This window comes from Mesocricetus auratus, unplaced genomic scaffold (assembly GCF_017639785.1).
Source record: "Mesocricetus auratus isolate SY011 unplaced genomic scaffold, BCM_Maur_2.0 Super-Scaffold_6730, whole genome shotgun sequence".
In the NCBI taxonomy this organism is placed as follows: Eukaryota; Metazoa; Chordata; class Mammalia; order Rodentia; family Cricetidae; genus Mesocricetus; species Mesocricetus auratus.
Genome location: NW_024429184.1, coordinates 109,224,497 through 109,234,002, shown reverse-complemented (window position 1 = coordinate 109,234,002; position 9,506 = coordinate 109,224,497). Strand labels below are relative to the sequence as shown.

The following is a 9,506-nucleotide window of genomic DNA, read 5'->3' as shown; positions in this document are numbered from 1 at the left end:
GACAGCTCTGCACACATGGTGCTTTCCACAGAGGTCTTCCTCTGCCATGGGGACAGCCACCTCTGCCCACCTTCCATCTCCTCCTATGCATTTTGGACTCAAAATCAGAATCCATGCCTAACTGTTCTCAACCATTCATCCTTTACATCCAGAGTTTGATGATGCTGGCTTTCTTCTCTGACCTCATATCACCTGTCTCATGTCCTCACAGTCACAGTCACAATGTCCATTGATGGGGAAGTCCTGTATATATGTCAATAAAGGACTGTTGGCCAATAGGGAAGCAAGATAGGTGGGACTAAGAGTCAAGGAGGATTCTGGGAAAGAGAGACAAAGGCAGATACAATGTAGGACACCAGAGGAGTAAGAGGTCTGGACCCTTTTCTCTGGTAAGAGAAATACTTAGATTACAAATTATAGATTATATAATTAAGCCAGAGCTAGCCAGTAAGAAACAAGCAAACAGTCAACAGCTTCATAATTAATACAGGGTCTTGTGTGTTATTTGGAGGCTAAACCAACAATGGAACGCAGGCAGGAATCCGCAACAATATGGCGCCCAGCCCAACAGTCCATGTCCTCACAGTCAGTCACACTGTCCTAGGCTTCATGTCACATCTTTTGCTTCCAACTCTTTATTGTTTCTATTGCAAGAACCTCCCTTTTTAATTCTCTAAGGTTTCAGACTTTGAAGAATAACCTTGTTTTATTGCCTTTGCATAAACAATATACTAAACAGGATTCTCTGGCTCCTTCAACCTAAGCTTGTCTTCTCTAGTAGTCTCCAAGAGGGACATATTCTACTCTCTGTTTCTTTACATTAGCAGTACACAGGCTGCTGGGCCTTTTGACAAGAGGAAATGGACAGGGTCAACTGGGTCTATAGGTTGTGGGTAGTAGGCCAGGGCCATAAATTAGATGATAAACAGCTACATTGCACAGTGTGTGTGGCAGGTTTTTTCTGGCTAGCGTCCTACTTTGAAGATTTATGTCCAATTTTCAGACTTACTTCATCACACTGTGAGTATTACAAATATGTGGTCTTCCAGGGCATTGTTAAAGGGGAAACACTGCCACCTAGAGACAGTGGCAGAAGTAACTACCTGAAGAGGCTTAAGGGGAGAACAGACACATCTCAGGAGATAAAAAGTTAGGGTTCTAATGAGTCTGCCTTCTCCATTAGTAGAATCACAGTGTCTACAGTCACAGCCATCATCTTCCTCCAAACTTCTTAAGTGAAGAAGGGAGCATCCATTGGGGACAGTATGAGATGATACAGAACCCACAAGAAAGAAAGAGGGCCAATATTGGTGGCCTAAGAACAGTGGGACCCATTTGCAGAACTTCCTCTGCTCCTGAAGGTTTATAGAGAGCCTGGGGTGGTAGCTTCCAGATTCTTTACCTCTATCGTCAGTCCATCCTATTAGACTTCTGTGGAATTGTGTGTTGTTATGTGGGCATACAAATACTTCCCCAAATCTCCACAAAAAAAAGATAGTAACCCTTTTCTCATTCTCTAGCTTTCATGAACTACCCCCTCTCACACATTCTCCCCCAACCCCTGACTGTAATATGTACAACAGCTCTCATTAACATTAGACTCCAAAGATACTGAGATTATCGTGTGCTTAGAGGTTATGAAATTCAATAAGCTTTTATTAAAACTAGATCTTCAACATGGATAAAAGCTAACTTACTTCTGTAGTATTTTCTTTTGCACTATGATGTAATATTGGAAGCTTCTCAGGTTCCAATATTAATTTAGCCACTTATCATCAGCATAACCTTGGACAAGTACCCATCTCCTAATGGCTTGGTGTCCTGTTTGTAAAATGAGAAAGTGGAAGGCTCTGTGTGCTGTGGTGGTTGTGAGGATTAAATGGTGTATATTTGCACAGTTCTCAGAGCAGCGATTGACACATAGTGAGAACTCTGAGAGTGCTAACTGTGATTCTCACCATCACAGCAATGGAAGGAAAAACCCATGTTTGACATTTACAATACATTAGTTTTCTTTGTCATAGCTTTCTCTCATGTTTTAACAGACTCACATCATTCTAAAGAAGGTTGACATCTTTAAGAATCTAATGTGAAAAAAAAAAGAATCTGATGTATATTCAGTGAGGAACAGGCTATAGCCAACTGATTTCTTACTACTTTTCAAGATGAAAGTAACTTCAGATAAGTTTTAGCAAAATGGTTAGTCTCATATTCTCTCCTCTAGTATTCATACACTTAAATGCTTCCACAATCCTCCCTTTCCTCTCTCTTTATTAAAGGCCAAAACAAATAAAGAAGACCAAAACAGTAGCTGTGATTCATTCTTTCTCCCCATCTCACAATATTTCACCAATTCAATCAATTCAGGTGATATCCAGATCCTGCCCCCCCCTTCACAATCTGACCTAAGGTAGCCTGTATCACCCCCACTCACTTAATGTTCCAAGAGCCTCTGACTGGCCCTCAACTTCTTTACAGTTCACTTAGCACATGGAAAAGCCATCAGAAGATATTAACCAAATCATCGTCTACAGTTCACAGAGGTTCTATTGGGCCAGGCCTTCAGCTAGTTCTGGTTCTGAGCCTTCCCCGTTCTGTTCCAGATCCTCCAAGTGCATATCTTGAAGCCACCTGTGTTTCTCCAACTCCTTTCTTCTCTCAAGAATCTTATCAGCTTGTGTGTGTCCAGGAAAGGAGGAAGGTAGGGCATTGAATTAGTCAGTTAGTTTGCTAAGGAAAGTTTGCTTCCTTTGGATGGGGCTGTTTAATAGACTTCAGAGACTCAGCAGCAGGAAACCAGTCAGGAATGGCTGCATTTCCTTCCTTCAACCATCCTGAACCTGAGCTCTTAGCAGGGTGCCCAGCACCACCGTCTTTCCATAAACATGAGCTGGATTCATGCATGAAGTAATGAATGATTGAAGAAGTGAGGGCCCGAACAAAGCCACACCCGCTGGCTGTCCTACTCAAAGGCCGGGGATACACTGCTCAGCTCTTTAAGTCTGATGATTTTCGTTAACATTCAACACCAAACAAATTTGCTAGAACTACCGAACATCCCCAAGTACAGCTGAAGCCATGCAGCAATTTAAAGTTTTCTAGTAGTTACCACCAATGACTAATGTCTTCTTCAAATTCTCCAGCCCCAGTAGAGGGCCGGATTATAAAGGCTAACTGTGTCCATGTGTGCTGCCATTGCATGCTTCAAAATAAGAAGTAGCCCATTTAAACCCTTACAAAACTAGAACCCAGTTCTTGTGGAGAGATGGAGTCCTCTGAGAAGACACTTACCATACAATAACTTACTCCATACAGAGTAATTAATAGTCTCAAAGTGCTGTACACATGGCAAGACGCCCATCTCAAAGGGAGAACAACATATGGTAACATTAAACACATTCATAACAAAGAAGCAGAGCATAGATAAACAGAAGGCTTGGTTCCTAAAGCCTATGCATTTGGACTGTCCCCTACTTAAATCTAATTTTAAATTGGACAGGTTTTCTAAGATGGGCTCATATCTGAGCAAGGTCACAAGCTGCCAATGGCTATTGTTAGAACACAAGTGCTCTCTCTCGCTCTCTCTCTCTCTCTCTCTCTCTCTCTCTCTCTCTCTCTCTCTCTCTCTCCTTACTTCTTCTCTCCCTTCCTACCCGTTTAGAGTATAGCCAATAAACTCAAATTTCCTTAAATTAATCTAAAGTGGCATTTTAAAATTATAGATCAAGCCAGGCATTGATGACGCACGCCTTTAATCCCGGCACTCAGGAGGCAGAGGCAGGCGGATCTCTGTGAGTTTGAGGCCAGCCTGGTCTACAGAGCTAGTTCCAGGACAGCCTGCAAAACAATACAGAGAAACCCTGTCTCAAAATACCAAAAAAAATTATAGATTAAATGGCAAATACATGTTCTAGAAAGGACATTACCTTACCAGTTATTAAAGAGATACAAACTCAAAGGAACAGTTACTATATTGTAACTTTTAAGATTGCAAACAGAATTCAGTAATGAAAATGATGGATATTTGACAACATCAAAAGTGAACATAGCACTCATATGCTAGAACATACTGGGTCTACAAACTATCTCAAGAACTGGAAATACTAATGCCTCACTCCTGGGAATATATTTGATTAAAGAATGCAGACATAGGAAAACACATTACATACATGAAGGGCTATTTTAAAACACTAGATGCAAGGAATGATTATAGGCGATATGAGAGGTTCTCTCTCTTTTTTTTTTTTTTTTTTTTGGTTTTTCGAGACAGGGTTTCTCTGTGGCTTTGGAGGCTGTCCTGGAACTCGCTCGGCAGACCAGGCTGGTCTCGAACTCACAGTGATCCGCCTGCCTCTGCCTCCCGAGTGCTGGGATTAAAGGCGTGCGCGACCAACGCCCGGCTCTCAAAGGACTTAAAATGAGCATTCAAACTTGTAAAGTTTATTCAAATTTAGAAAGTAGCCAACATAACTGGAAAAGAGAATAATACAAATAGTGAACAGCCAGGAGGAATTTTAGCTGTTTAAGGACCACTTTTGTGAGGAATCAAAACTTCAGGATGCAATTGCACTAGACATATTATAATAGATGCACCATGGGGGCTGAGGGAATGACACTTAATAGACCAAGCTACCACAGTTCTCAGATATAAAAGAGAATATGTTTAAGAACAATTAGGGTATTGGGGACACCAAACTTCTCAGTGACAGTAGCATCTATTTTTGTTTTTGTTTTGTGAAAGAGCATTGCAGAGAAGTGACCAAAATTAGACAGAGAATAAAGATTTGCATGGGAAAGCAAATTAAGTAAAATTATATTCAAAGACAAACTCAAATCCCTCCTAAAACAGCAGACTGCAAAGGAAGGAACATTTGTTCCTCCTCCTTTTCTCTATTGAGGTGAGAAGAGTGCTGTTAAGAATTGAATGGAATAATTCAAGAAACAAGAGAGGGGTGGGCTTGGAGAGGGGCCACAGCACAGCCATCTCAAGACACCCTCCAATCATTTTCCCGGCTCCAAGCTCCATGTAATCTGCTACTTGACTAAAGATGCCTTTTCAGTGTCCAAGGAAGTGTGCTTTCTTTTTTTGTTTTGTTTTGGTTTTTGGTTTTCCGAGACAGCGTTTCTCTGTATTGTTTTGGAGGCTGTCCTGGAACTTTCTTTGTAGACCAGGCTGGCCAAGAACTCACAGAGATCCGCCTGCCTCTGCCTACCAAATGCTGGGATTAAAGGCATGTGTCACCACTGCCCGGCCGGAAGTGTGCTCTTTTATAGATCTGTAAATCCCCCTCCCCCGATTGACTAAATTGTTCATCAAATTTAATCAGGAAAGCTGCTAAGAGGCTTTTTTTTTCACAGTTTATTTCATCTCGGTAATTAAAAACACGTTTTTGCATTCCTTCTTTTTCCATTTCACTGAATGCATTCCTTTCCCTGAAGTTTCCTGTGAAAGAAATAAATGACACATCATCCCCGACAATTATCTGTGGAGGTGTAGGGACAACATGTGCCTCCTTCCCTGGGACGGTTTTCACGCTGCAAATGCTTGCTTCTGCACATTAAGAAGGTTGCAGCTTAAAAGGTGATTCCTCTCACCTTAACTTTTGGAGCCTTTGATCGATTAGTTATTTTAGAGGGGATTTTCTGTTGTGCTACCAGGATCACACACTTTCTAGCCATGGAAGACCTCCAGTAAGAGGAATGAATCAGTAAACACACTTAGGGACATTCAATTTCCCTTGCCCAAAGGGGAGAATGACAGAGACTGAGTCACTATGGAGAGTCAGGCTTCAGAGTCAGGCTTGGATGGCCCAGGTATCAAAGACATGAAACTCATTCTACAAAAGCCAGGAGTATTGCAGTGCCTCTTGTGAGGGTAAAGGTAACACCCCCTCTGTAGATATGTCATTGGTAAGTATCTCTCCACTGTGCAATTGTCATACTTGATTTCACGTGCCTCTCACCAAATTTATGCATAACAAGTTATAGAACCTGTTTTTCATGTTTACAATGGAAAATAAGTTGGCAATAGATGGATTTAACTGGTACAGTCATTTGTGCTTTCCTGATAAATTAATGCTTTGGGAAAAAAGCTATAAACCTTTTCAAAGCCATGTTCAAATATCCAAGGTCGTCGAGACGACAAGCTGGCTCTCGTATGGATGAGATGCTTGTGATAACTACAGTGGTATCCCCTATTTGATGGGATGTGCCCTAACTAAGATCCTCGTGAACATGTGAAACCACTAATACACATAATTTCTATATGTCGTTTGTTTCTAGACACACAGACCTACAACTAAGTTTAATTCACAAGTTAGGATTAACAACAATAACAATAAAATAGCATAGATGTAACCACATACAATAATGATTCATTTCAAACATGAATTGCACGGATGGGGAGTTTTCCATTAAATAGTTTCAGATGGTCCCAAGTGATTACAACCATGCAAATCAAAACCGTAGGTTGATGAGGGCCACATGTTCCAGAGTAGAGGTCCCCTAGAGTTCTACAAGCGTGTATCAGCATCCCCAGCTTCTAAGGCTGCAACTCAGGCCCAAGGCCCAGGAACCTGAGTGTAATCACAGTCCAGGTTCCTCATGTGCCACAGCTGGAGGGACTCTATCAAACAGAGCATTGTTGACAAACAGGCAGGAGCTCTAGCCCCGCCCACTCCCTAGTAATACAACATGGGGCCTGTGGTTTGTCCTGGAGGTCACACAGTCTATACTTCTAATCAAGCTCAGCCTGCACCTGGGAATAAAAGTGGCCAGAATTTGCCCAAGTCAAGGAGGCAGAGTCCCCAGTATTGGAATAGTCAAAGGATCTGTGACTAGTTCAGTGGTAGGTCGCTAGCCTTATATGCTTGGCCTCCTGGATTTGACCCCTGGTACCACCAACAAAAGGAAAAAAAAAAAAGAAGTCAAAGAATGCTCAGATTCTCACAGAGAGATACATTAATTCTCTATTATTTACTTCTTTTTTTCTTTTTAGAAAGCAGAAGTTCCAGGCACCAGCCTGGGAAGCAACTCTAATTACCTGCAGTAGGGTTCTGAGAGACAAGAGGTCCAAGACAGCAGAGAGTAAGCGGTCTCAGTTCTGGACACCACAGCTCTGGCCTGAGGCAAGCTTTGGCTTTATCACCCCATTCAAAGGCCACTGGGCTGATATCAGCTCCTCTGAACCTCCCCCCACCCCACCGCACCCCCGACTCTTCTCTGAGAATCAGAAAGTTGGGCTTTAGAACCTCAAATGTCTCCTCGGGATTTCAAATTCTCCAACTGAACCTGGGACAAGTCACTTCCCTGAATGTCAATCTCTTCCAAGGGAAACAGAAGAGCAGCTGATGTTCTAGGGTGGGGCGTGGGCCCCACAGCAAGAAGACCTGAGTTCAGCTCATCCTGTACCACCTACCATCTCAGGAACTTGAGAAAACCATTGTTTCTCTCAGCGTTTTGAGTCCACCTATATAGAGAAAAAGTGTGCTGTCTTGGTGGGGCCTCTAGGTGAAGGAAATCATCTGTCATCTTTCTAGACTGGGTCTGGTATGCAATGTAAACTTCTAGTAAATAATGAACTTTGTACTTTTTCATGGTGTGTAAAATAGTGTCACATTAAAGGGGAATCAAGTCTTCTCAATAATAATTGGAGCCAATGACCCACAAGGCTTGCCCTATCCTCTCCCTGGATGGGAGACACCTTTAGTAGCTCTTGGATTTGACCCCATAATGGAGACCTTTGTTTCTACTTGTCTTCATATCTGCATGCACTATAATTAGATAGACTGCACCTAACAGCGGGTGAAACCACCTTCACACCACTTAAAAGAACCAAGACAGACACTGATGAATCGTCATTAAGGTTTGACCAGTTTGGGTCTAATTTCCAGGTGCTACTACCCAAAACAATATTGCTAATTTTTTATTTTTTTAAAAGAACTGGGAAACCTAGGTTCAGAATATCCTAAGGAAAGTGTGTAAAGACAGTAAAAATTCTTGTTCTGATTTCAAAACAGATGGTTCTGACTGATCCTGAGGAGGCTGAGGGTCTGCCCAGGAACCCCGGAGACATTCTGTAAATGTCTGTAGGGGTTCCTTAGTTCTCAGTACTTGTTGTGGGTTCTGATAATGGGCATGGGAAGGAGGTTGCCTCTTTGAGGGTAGTGTGCCAGTGGTTTTCTCTGAACACAAAGAAAGGAAGAGATACAGGTGCTACTCTAAAACCAACAAAAACAGAAAGCAGCAATCACATTGTACCTAAGTCTAAGGTGCAGGTACTACTGAGCTTCCTGGGTGACTAAAGGCTCCAACCTCTAAAAGCTGTCTAAAGGCAGTTGTTATGATGGCTGCCTGTCCTGGCTTATTTGGGACTGCTAGAATTAACCATGTAGTATTGCAGGATTCCTTCCTGGGTTCAATTGCTGGTTTAACCCTCAAATAATACACAAGACACTATATTAATTATGAAGCTGTTGACCATTTGCTTGGTTTCTTACTGGCTATCTCTGACTTAAGTATTTAACCCATAATTGTTAATCTAAGTATTTCTCTTACTTGAGAAAAGGGTCTGGACCTCTTACTCTGGCAGACTACATCGTGCCTGCCTTTGTCTCTCTTTTCCAGAATCCTCCTCTACTCCTAGTCCCACCTATCTTGCTTCCCTATTGGCTAACAGTGCTTTATTCAAACCAATCAGACACACATTTACAGAATGACATCGCCCAACAATGTAGGTTCTCCCTTCAGGGACACTGCTCAGTCCTAAAGGATAGGGAGCGTTGGTTGTCACTGGCATATAACCAACTTCACCCCTGAGTAAAGGTTCAGAATGACCCACGCATCATGGTGGTTCTCCCTCATCTTCTTCTCACTCCTTCCCCAGCAGCTGCAGTTGGCATGGCAAGGAAAAGTTAAACCATTGAGGCATCCAATGCATCAGGACGGGAGAGAGTGGAACTCTGAGGCAGGCACTGTACTACCTGGGCAGCAGTGCCCATGCCATCTGTAATGCTCTCTATAGTCACCTAGTTCCTGCAGCACCCTGCAGCCTGGACATTTCCCCAGGAAGAACCATTTCCGACACATCAATTGCTCAAGGAGACTCTGCAGATACTTTGTATTAATTTCATATGAGAAGCAGAGAAAAAATCCATTTCCTTCAAAAATTAATTCATTTCCAATTATAAGTACCAGGCAATAATATAGTGAGATTGGGATGCAGGGGCGAGGGTGGGGGTGTGCTTTTTATTTTAAGAACAAAGGTACACTTTTAAGTTCTGAAACCCTGGACCCAGTCAATTGTTTTGTTAATTCTTGGATAATATAGTGCCTCGGACATTTTCACAGTTTTGACAATGTCTCTTCAAGGGTACTTTTCATTTATAAAATCAAATCTTAGAAAGGCCTCAAAGACTCAGCATGTCCCACACCCACTCTATCACCATGCACACACTGTAAGGCATATTCTTTGTTATTATTGTTTATTTTCAACGGACCATTATTTT

The 9,506-nt window shown here is 42.2% G+C and overlaps 1 long non-coding RNA gene across 1 annotated transcript; it reads left to right on the top strand.

Annotated features, from left to right (window-relative positions):
- The first annotated feature begins 348 nt into the window (after positions 1-348).
- On the top strand, positions 349-7,592 carry LOC121139002. The gene is made up of 2 exons (XR_005875874.1): positions 349-389; positions 6,998-7,592. It is a non-coding gene; the product is annotated as an uncharacterized LOC121139002 (long non-coding RNA).
- Positions 7,593-9,506: the final 1,914 nt, after the last annotated feature.